Source organism: Solanum dulcamara, chromosome 12 (genome assembly GCF_947179165.1).
Source record: "Solanum dulcamara chromosome 12, daSolDulc1.2, whole genome shotgun sequence".
NCBI lineage: Eukaryota > Viridiplantae > Streptophyta > Magnoliopsida > Solanales > Solanaceae > Solanum > Solanum dulcamara.
Genome location: NC_077248.1, coordinates 14,480,090 through 14,490,522, shown reverse-complemented (window position 1 = coordinate 14,490,522; position 10,433 = coordinate 14,480,090). Strand labels below are relative to the sequence as shown.

General features: G+C 37.8%; 1 long non-coding RNA gene across 2 annotated transcripts; it reads left to right on the top strand.

Moving 5' to 3' along the window:
• Positions 1-7,059: 7,059 nt before the first annotated feature.
• Positions 7,060-9,217, top strand: LOC129876756 (uncharacterized). Of its 2 annotated transcripts, none has more exons than XR_008763411.1 (3): positions 7,060-7,265; positions 8,195-8,304; positions 8,666-9,217. It is a non-coding gene; the product is annotated as an uncharacterized LOC129876756 (long non-coding RNA). The 2 variants fall into 2 exon arrangements; XR_008763410.1 differs by having other exon boundaries at positions 7,064-7,265; positions 8,952-9,217.
• The last annotated feature ends 1,216 nt before the right edge of the window (positions 9,218-10,433 follow it).

Genomic DNA, 10,433 nt, shown 5'->3' with positions numbered 1-10,433 from the left:
GACCTCTAAAAATATAAATGACAACATATGGTGGGACAGGGCTCCCGCCGTACCCTTGAATGGACAAAACAATTTTTATACATCAGTGGACAGTATCAAAACTAGGCCCCGATACAATGGAGCCTCTTCTAGCTGAGCTGCATGGAATCCTAAGCTGACGGACTCCCAAAACCTGTATCTGTACCTGCCGGCATGAATGCAGCCCCCCGAGAAAGGGGGTCAGTACGACATATGTACTGAGTATGTAAAATGTAACATAATACACTGGAGGTATATTCGAAATAGAGAAGCAGGGAAACAAATTATTAAATCGAAGTCATGTACCTGTACTTTGTGAATCACAAAAACATGTATGCTCAAATTTTCAATATAGCCGGCCCCGTCAGGGGTCCGGTGAATCATATATACAGTATTAGTATCAGGCCCCAGGCCATCGTCATAGTATCAGTATCAGGCCCTAGGCCATTATCATAGTATCAGTATCAGGCCCCAGGACATCATCATAGTATCAGTATCAAGCCCCAGGCCATCATATATATACGTACGGATGCCGACCCTCTAGCGAGGGACTCGATGAACAATGCAGTGAATTGCACGAATCTGTTAACCGGCCCGGGACTCGGAGAAAAAGTGTTACAGTATACACGAGTAGAGTAGTGAGAAACCAAATACAGTTTAAATCATTATTCAAGACTCAACTATATAAGAGGACTAAGTTATTGTCTAAGAATTAGAGTAACAGTATAGTCATTCTAGCTGCCCTCTAAATGCCATTAGGGGCTATACTAATTATATCTCGAGGTTCCTAGACATATACCAAAGTAAGACTATTCACTTAAGAGTTCTAGAGAAATAGTTCGACTATTATAGGAATTCAATATTTAGAAGTAATTAAGAGATGTTTCAGAATGGAGTTGCCTCGGAGTTCAGATCAAATTCAACTTACAACTAAAACAAGGACATGCCCAAAAGAAGAAAGAGAATAAGCTCTATATGGTCTGTACCTTCCTCCAGGTGATCTTCATATACATATTTCATACCCGGCCCTTCAGGGGGCTCGGTGAACCACTATGGCATTGTAATCTCATTTTCGTATCAAATACATCTCAATGGAAATGAGAGATAGCTTCCCATACATTATATTCTGACACATAGAAGCCCTACTAGGCAATACTTAATCTTCACATGAACACTAATACTGAACAGTAGGTAGAGGTAATAAGGCATACTCGGAATTCTGAGAATGGAATTATCTCCGCACTTCATATACAATTCATTTAAGGCTAAACATTGCCAAAAGGAAAGAAAGATAGTTGTACGAACTTATACAAAAACATGCCAAGAGAAAGCTTTACATACCTCTTGGTAGTTACCCTTTATCCTGCTCGTCTCGTCGTCTTCTGAACCTATTAAAAATGGAAGTAATACGAATATCAACTACTCTTAACTTTCCAGCATCTTAGGTTATGCCTTAATATTAATGGAGTCTATTTCCTTATTCGTTTCCTCGACTAGTTCCTTAGTTTGTTAAGGCGTTAACGAAAATTGGGCAGCACCTCCCCTATAATGTGCCCTATACAAATTTCCAATTAGGTCCCTAAGACCTACAGCCAACCAACAACAACAACCTGCAGCAATTCACACCAACAATATACAACATAAACTCCAAACGACTTATTCAAAAATACGATATCACAATAGGGCGTCTAGCCTTTATTTTGTAACGCCTTTAATTATACGCAACGGGGGGTCGTGTGGCTTCAACCAGAATCACCTTAACCCACATTAGAACATATTTAGGCCTTGCAACAACACACCACACCCCTGCAGCAACAACTCACTCAAAACTATCAAAACGTGAATTCTGGACAGCTTAGTGTTTTACCTTATCGCTTTGTTTCGAAGGGGTAATGGAGGGAAAAGGAATTTACGTCCTTCATGAAAGTAATATACATGTGTATTAGGGTCTCATACAATTTTGAATCATCCTTACATCAATTATTTACAAAAAGATATGCCCAAAACACCAACAGCAACCCGTGTAAGATTTCCAAAACCAAAATCTGGGCAGTACTTCCAATACACTTCATCACCCTTTTTCGAGGATCTAAAAGCAAAAATGGATTTGAAATTCTAAATGAAAGTTATAGAACTATGAAATACCTTTCCAAAACATATTAAATCATTCGAAACGAATCTGTACACAAGATGTTATGCCAATATTACTAACAATAGTCCCTTCTAAAAATGGTCCTCGGGTCAATCTATTCCTCATACTAGTGGGTCTGATGTGGGAAATCAACAAGGAGTAAGAGTTGGTTCACATCCTCACATGAGTCCTGATACTCACGTTATGAACCCTCCTTTTCAACAAATGGCTGAATTCTTTCACCGTATGGCTGAAACGACCCATGACCCCCGTGGGTTAAACTTTGAAAAAATGAGGAAAATGGGTGGAGTTGAATTTGAAGGTACTGTTGATCCCACAGATGCTGAACAATGGCTTGAGCGCATGGAGAGAGTGTTTGAGCAGCTGGAGTGTTCTGATGTTGCCAAATTCAAGTATGCCATCTCATTATTACAGAAGGATGTTTATGACTGGTGGGTAGGTGTGCCAAATGCAAAAGCAAAACCTCCAGTTCTTACTTGGGATGATTTTGTTAAAGAGTTTTGTATGAAATATGTCCCGCCTGCTTATTGTGATGCTAAGAAAAAAGAGTTTTTAAATCTAAGGCAACGAGGCATGTCTATTGCTGAGTATCAACAAAATTTTCTTAGACTCTCTCGTTATGCTGGAGGCATTATTACCGATGAAAAAGATAAATGCAGGAGGTTTGAAGATGGCCTAAACGATTCCATCAGAAAGAATGTGGCAATCCTGCAACATGAGAACTTTTATAAATTAGTTTCTGCTGCTTTCACTTGGGAAAAACTTGATAAGGAAGAAGCTAGTAGACATGAAAATAGATTCCGGAAGCCTAGGTCAGATTTTAGAGGTCCATCCAAGAAGGGAAGGTTTGATGATTCTAAGGCTGGTAGTGTCAACAAGTCAAATCAACTGAAACAAAGTAGACTAGATTTTTCTACAGCTAGTACCCCGAGTTATAGCCAAGGCAAGACTCGCGTTCCCACTTGTGCAGAATGTGGAAAGAATCATTATGGTGCTTGTAGGAGAGTTTCTGGTGCTTGTTTTAATTGTGGCAGCTTTGATCATAAAGTGAAGGACTGTCCAAATCCTAAAAACGTTCCTCCCGTGTACACTAAGGGCTCAATGCAGAAGTCTTCTAATAATCCTCCACAAACCAATAGAGGTGCAAGGCCTAAAACCAACCAAGCAGCAGGGGCAAGTGGAGCAAATCAAGCTAGCGGGTCCAGAGCTACTGCACGAGCTTATGCTATGAAGCAGAGAGATGATCAAGAGGGACAGGACGTGGTTGTCGGTAAATTTGACTTATATGGCTTATCTGTGTTTACACTATTTGATCCTGACTCTACACATTCCTATATTTGTTCATCACTGGTTCTTCCTGAAAATGTGAAATCTATGAGGCTTAACTTTGATGTTCTGGTTGAAAGTCCTTTAGGTTACCAAGTTGTCTGTAATCGAATTTACCAAGCTTGTCCTTTCATGATTCAAAACTTGATTTTTCCTGCTGATTTGATTGAAATGCCTTTCCATGATTTTGATATTATTATCAGTATGGATTGGCTTTATAAATATCATGCAGTAGTGGATTGTAGGTCTAAGCAGGTGACTTTTAAGGACCCTACATTTTCACACATTATTGTGCACGGTGAAAGATCATTGTCATCTAATATTATTTCTGCGGCCTTAGTAAGAAAAATGATTCATCAAGGTTGTAGTGCATATCTTGCTCACATAATTGATATACGTGTGGAGAGTCCTAGCCTTAAAGATATACCTACTGTGTGTGACTTTCCTGAAGTGTTTCCAGAAAATCTTCCTGGGTTACCACCAGAAAGAGAAGAATTTCCAATTGAGCTCAATCCTGGATCTACTCCTATTTCTATCACTCCTTATAGAATGACACCAGCAGAATTAAGGGAATTGAAAACTCAGTTGCAAGAACTTCTTGAGAAAGGTTTTATTCGTCCAAGTGTTTCTCCTTGGGGAGCCCCTGTGCTATTTGTGAAGAAGAAAGATGGTACTCTTAGACTTTGTATTGACTATAGACAATTGAACAAAATAACAATCAAGAACAGATATCCACTACCAAGGATTGATGATTTGTTCGACCAGTTGAAGGGTGCAAATTTATTCTCAAAGATTGATTTAAGGTCTGGATATCACCAACTGCGTGTTAGAAAGGAAGATGTTCCTAAAACTGCTTTTAGAACTCGATACGGTCACTATGAATTCTTAGTGATGCCATTCGGATTAACTAATGCTCCTGCAATATTCATGGATTTGATGAATCGAGTATTTAGGCCTTATCTTGATCAATTTGTGGTGGTCTTTATAGATGATATTTTGATATATTCCAAGAATGAAGAAGAGCATGATAAACATCTTCGAATTGTTTTGCAAATTCTGCAAGAGAAGAAGCTTTATGCTAAGCTTTCTAAATGTGAATTCTGGCTCGGTAAAGTGGCCTTTCTAGGACATATTGTGTCAGCCGAAGGGGTGAAGGTGGATCCTAATAAAATTGAAGCAATTGTTGAATGGAAACCACCTAAAAGTCCAACTGAAGTAAGGAGTTTCTTGGGTTTAGCAGGATACTATAGGAGGTTTGTTAAAGGCTTCTCCATTATTGCCTCCCCTTTGACTAAAATCTTGAGGAAGAATGTCAAGTTTGCATGGGATGACAAATGCCAGGAAAGTTTTGAAAAGCTCAAATCCTTATTGACACAAGCTCCTATACTTACTCTACCAACTGAAGGTAAAGAATATGTGATATATAGTGATGTTTCTCATCATGGTTTGGGTTGTGTCCTGATGCAAGAAGGGAAAGTTGTTGCGTATGCTTCCCAAAAATTGAAACCACATGAATTGAACTATCCTACTCATGACCTTGAGCTCGCTGCCATAGTGTTTGCATTGAAAATTTGGAGGCATTACTTATATGGAGAAAAGTGTCACATATTTACCGATCACAAGAGTTTGAAGTACTTGGGCACACAGAAAGAATTGAATTTGAGGCAGCGTAGATGGCTTGAACTCATTAAAGATTATGATTGTACCATTGACTATCATCCTGGTAAAGCCAATGTAGTTGCGGATGCTCTAAGTCGCAAAGCCTTTGCTAGCTTATCTATTAATCCTTTGACTTCATTCCTTGACTTACGAGCCATGAATGCTTGTCTTGCAATTAATTCTGATGGGTCTATTATTGCTAGGTTGCAATTCAAACCAGTTCTACTTGAACAGGTGAAAAAAGCACAACAGTTAGATGAGAAGCTTGTGAAATTGATCAAAGAAGTTCAAACTGGAGGAAAGCTTAATTTTACTTTTGGGGAGGATGGTGCTCTATTTTATCATAATAGGTTATGTGTTCCAAAGGATGACAACTTGAGGAAAGAAATTTTGAATGAAGCACATACGTCACCATATGCAATGCATCCTGGAGGCACAAAAATGTACCAAACCATCAAAGAACACTACTGGTGGAATGGTATGAAGAAGGATATTGCGGTATATGTTTCTAAATGCTTAGCTTGTCAACAGATAAAGGCCGAGCATCAAGTCCCAACGGGATTATTACAACCCTTATCAATACCTGAGTGGAAATGGGAAAGAATAACCATGGACTTTGTTTCTGGGCTTCCACGTACCCAAAGAAATCATGATGCAATTTGGGTTATAGTTGATAGGCTCACTAAAAGTGCTCACTTCTTGGCCGTCAGAATGGACTACCCACTTGAACGTCTAGCAGAATTGTATGTTAATGAGATTGTGAGACTACATGGAGTTCCTGTTTCTATTGTATCTGATCGAGACCCAAGGTTTACATCTAGATTCTGGACTAGCTTGCAAGAAGCTTTGGGCACTAGGGTGAACTTTAGTACATCTTTCCATCCTCAGACAGATGGCCAATCCGAGAGGGTGATTCAAATTTTGGAAGATATGCTTCGAGCTTGCATTATGGAATTTGAAGGTAGTTGGGACAGACACCTAGCCTTGATAGAATTCGCTTATAACAATAGCTACCAATCAAGCATTGGCATGCCACCCTACGAAGCCTTATATGGGAGGAAGTGTAGAACTCCTCTTTGCTGGAGTGAAGTTGGTGAACAAAAACTCGTTGGTCCTGAGATTGTGCAACAAACTGAAGATAAGGTAAAAGTCATCAAGGATCGTCTAAAAATAGCTTCGGAAAGACAAAAGTCATATGCTGATCTGAAAAGGCGTGAAATTGAGCATCAAGTTGGCGATAAAGTATTTTTAAAGGTTTCTCCATGGAAAAAGATTATGAGATTTGGCCAAAAAGGAAAACTTAGTCCTCGATTTATCGGGCCTTACGAGATACTAGAAAGAGTAGGACCAGTTGCATATAAATTAGCTTTGCCGCCTGAGTTGGAGAAAATCCACAATGTATTCCACGTTTCGATGCTCAGAAGATATCGTTCTGATCCATCTCATGTTCTTTTGGTAGAATCTATTGAGGTTAATCCAGATTTGACATATAACAAAGAACCTATCCTAATTCAAGCTCGTGAAATGAAGCAGCTTAGAAACAAGAGAATTCCCTTAGTAAAGGTACTTTGGAGGAACCATTCTAGAAAAGAAGCCACCTGGGATAGAGAGGAAGACATGAGGACTCAATATCCATACTTGTTTCATGACTAAAACAAGGTAAATTTCGAGACGAAATTTCTTAAGGGGGAGAGAGTTGTAACACCCCAAAAGTTTTTTTTAGCAAATACCTAAATTTTTGATTTAGAGTATTTTGATAGTAAAGATATATTATATGTTTGCACTTCTTGAATGTGAACTTGATGACATTTAAACTTGTTGGAAGTGTTATGGTGTAGTTATATAAACTAGTCCTACTATGATTATCTTTTCAATTTATTAAATGGACTAGATATTTACAAAAGTGGGGAAACTTCCTTTTTGTTATCATTTATTTTCTCATTTCTTTAAGTTCCTATCCTTTCCCCTTATCCTCTCCACCAACCCTCCAATTTCGTTTTTCTTCAAGAAATACAGAAACCAAAACCTCCCTTCTCTCACATATTCATCCACCAAATCGATCATCAAGACTTTTCTTGGTTGATCCCCAAACAAACTCCACACGATTGAGGTAAGCTATAAACCCGTTTTTGGAATTGACTGTTGTTAGTGTTTTTAGCATAATCTCTTATATAAAGCTTTGTTTTAAGTGATTTAAGATGTTCTAGAAAGATATTTCATCTGTTTACAACTTTCGTTCAGCTCTCAAAACTCAAATCTTCATGTATTTACTTGAAACTGGGCGAGGAAGTACATGGCAGGTGCTGCCCAGAATTCTGTTTGTGCAAACTCTACTTGTACTGCTGTTAGTGTTTTGACGATATCGTTTTGTACAAAATGAATTTTGAGTTAATTTCTATTGGGTTGGAAACTAAAGACATAGATCTACAAGTTTGGTGAAGGGTATAAAGTCCATTTTTGCCGTTTTCAGTTCCCAAACTTAGATACAACTGGACAAGTATGTCTGTCCAGATTTTTGATTTTCAAAATTTATCATGTGTACCTGTTAGTATTTTGGGGATATCTTTTTGTATAAAATTCTTTTTGAGTTGATTTCTGTTGGGTTGGAAACTAGAGACACATATCTACAAGTTTGGTGAAGGGTATAAAGTCCAATTTTTCCGTTTTCAGTTTCCAAACTTAGATTCAACTGGACAAGTATGTCTGTCCAGATTCTTGATTTACAAAATCTGTCATGTGTACCTGTTAGTATTTTGAGGATATGTTTTCGTACAAAATGAATTTTGAGTTGATTCTTTTTGGGTTGCAAACTTAAGACATATATCTAAAAGTTTCATGAAGGGTATAAAATCCAGTTTTGCATTTTTGAGTTTCGAAATTTAGATTCAAGCTGCGATACTTGACTTTCCAAATTTTCTGTGTTGGTAACATAATTCGGGTTGAAACATTCTAGGCTTAATTGCAATAATAAATCTTGTTTTATGTAAATATTATGGATATTCTGGAAATTTAAATAAGATATTTAATGGTATTTTTAAGGTTGCTTATATCGTGTGCAAGTTGAAGAACTTGAGACATTTGATGGCCTACGGTTTGAACTTTTGAAGTCGTGTGGGACTGTTGAATTGTTGTATGCTAAAAGGGCTGAGGTTTGTGTATAAACTCTTGTTACCTGCTAATATATTGAAAGCCTATCTTGATATATTTGTTATTTTCTTGAAATATGTCTTGTCATGTTGGTATATTTGGAAATTGCAAGACACTTGTTTAACTCGCCCACTTGTACGGATTGTTTGATCACTTGACATTCTTGTGGACTTTGTCCTTCTTGTGGCTGTGACTTTGTCACCATTGGCATGCCTCTTGTTTCGGACCCTTTGCCATCTTGATTATGGATTTTTAATTCGTCTTAAGTATGGAAGTTGTCCATTTTAAGTACGAATTAGGAAGCCATTTTTAATATGGTTCTTGGTTCTCTTGATTATTGGGTGTTTACTCTTCTTGATACAGGGCTCCGGTCCTTCTTGAGACTTGATCATGTTTGGTGTGAAGGCATGACGTACACATTGGGCGAAACTAAATGTTAAAGCTTGTTAACGTGTTTTCATGAATTATTGACACTTAGTTTTTTTTATCGAACTTGATAGTCATGATATATTTGTTGTCTTGATTTATTTGTTATGTGTACATTTGTGCTGCCATGACTTGAGAAAATAAGTTGAAGAACCCAAAGGCTTCAAACTTGTAGTTTTGCACCACTAAGCTTTATGCTTAGCGATAGTTGTTTCTATCGTAGGAAATGTCCGAGAAGATGCTTGAGGTTGGCCATTGGAGTTGAAGTTTTGGAAGCTTTAAGGAAGATCACATTTGCATATAGGCACCTATATTTTGTAGTATTTTGGGACGTGTATACGATTTATGGTTTGCTTGTGTATTTGTATTTATGTACGTATTTCTGAGAGTTGTAACTTAAAGATTGTTGCTTGTTTTGTAAATTTTGGGGTATGTACATTTCTAAATTTTATGAAGTACTAAATTACCCTTTGGAGTTAGAACATTTGAATGAAGCATAAATTATCGTAATACATGATTGTCTCGGAAGATATATTTTTTAAAAATAAAACTAATTTGAGAAGTCGCCCGTCCTAAATTGAAATTTTTATTTGATTTAATTGAGATGGAAAAAAAAAATTAAGTTGGCTAACAACTTACACCTTTCATTTTTTTTATCATATAAATGGGCCTTACAGAAAGTTATATATATATATTTATTTTTTTGTGTCACGAATTTAATATACGTTTTTTTTTGTAGTAGCATCCTCCCTGGAGGGTCGCTACATTGATGGTATGTGATGAAAAGAGACATTGCAGAGTTTGTTGGTCAGTGTCCAAATTGTCAGCAAGTTAAGATCGAGCATCAAAAACCCGCTGGATTACTACAAAAAATAGAAATTCATACTTAGAAATAGGAAAGAATTAACATGGATTTCGTTACAAGATTACCGCGCACTCCACGCAGGTATGATTCTGTTTGGGTTATTATTGATAGATTGACGAAATTAGCCCATTTTCTTCCTATTAGGACTACGTATTCGGCTGGGGATTATGCCAGATTATATATTAAAGAGATAGTAAGGCTCCATGGAGTTTCTGTATCTATTATAACCGACAGAGATGCCCAATTTATGGTTAACTTCTGGAGATCCCCATGAAGGATTAGGGACTCATGTGAGTCTTAGCACCACGTTTCATCCTCAATCCGATGGACAGGCCGAGTGCACTATTCAGACATTGGAATATATGTTGCGGGCTTGTATAATTGATTTCAAAGGTAGCTGGGATGATCATTTGCCACTTATTGAATTTACTTATAATAATAGCTACAATTCCAACATTCAGATGGCGCCGTATGAAGCCCTGTATGGTAGGAAGTGAAGATCCCCAATTGGTTGATTTGACGTGGGCGAGACGAAATTAGTTGGGCCAGATGTGGTACAGGAAGCAGTTGATAAAGTGAAGCTTATTTGGGAGCAGTTATTGGCTACCTAGAGTCGACAGAAATCATATGCAGATAAGCGACGTCGACCACTAGAGTTTCAGATTGGCGATTGGGTATTTTTGAATGTGTCGCCTATGAAGGGTGTGATGAGGTTCGGCAAAAAAGATAAGCTTAGCCCGTGGTATATCAGACCTTATCAGATTACCCGGAGGATAGGCAAAGTCGCCTATGAGCTAAACTTACCCTCCGATCTAGAGGCAGTGCACCGGTATTTCATGT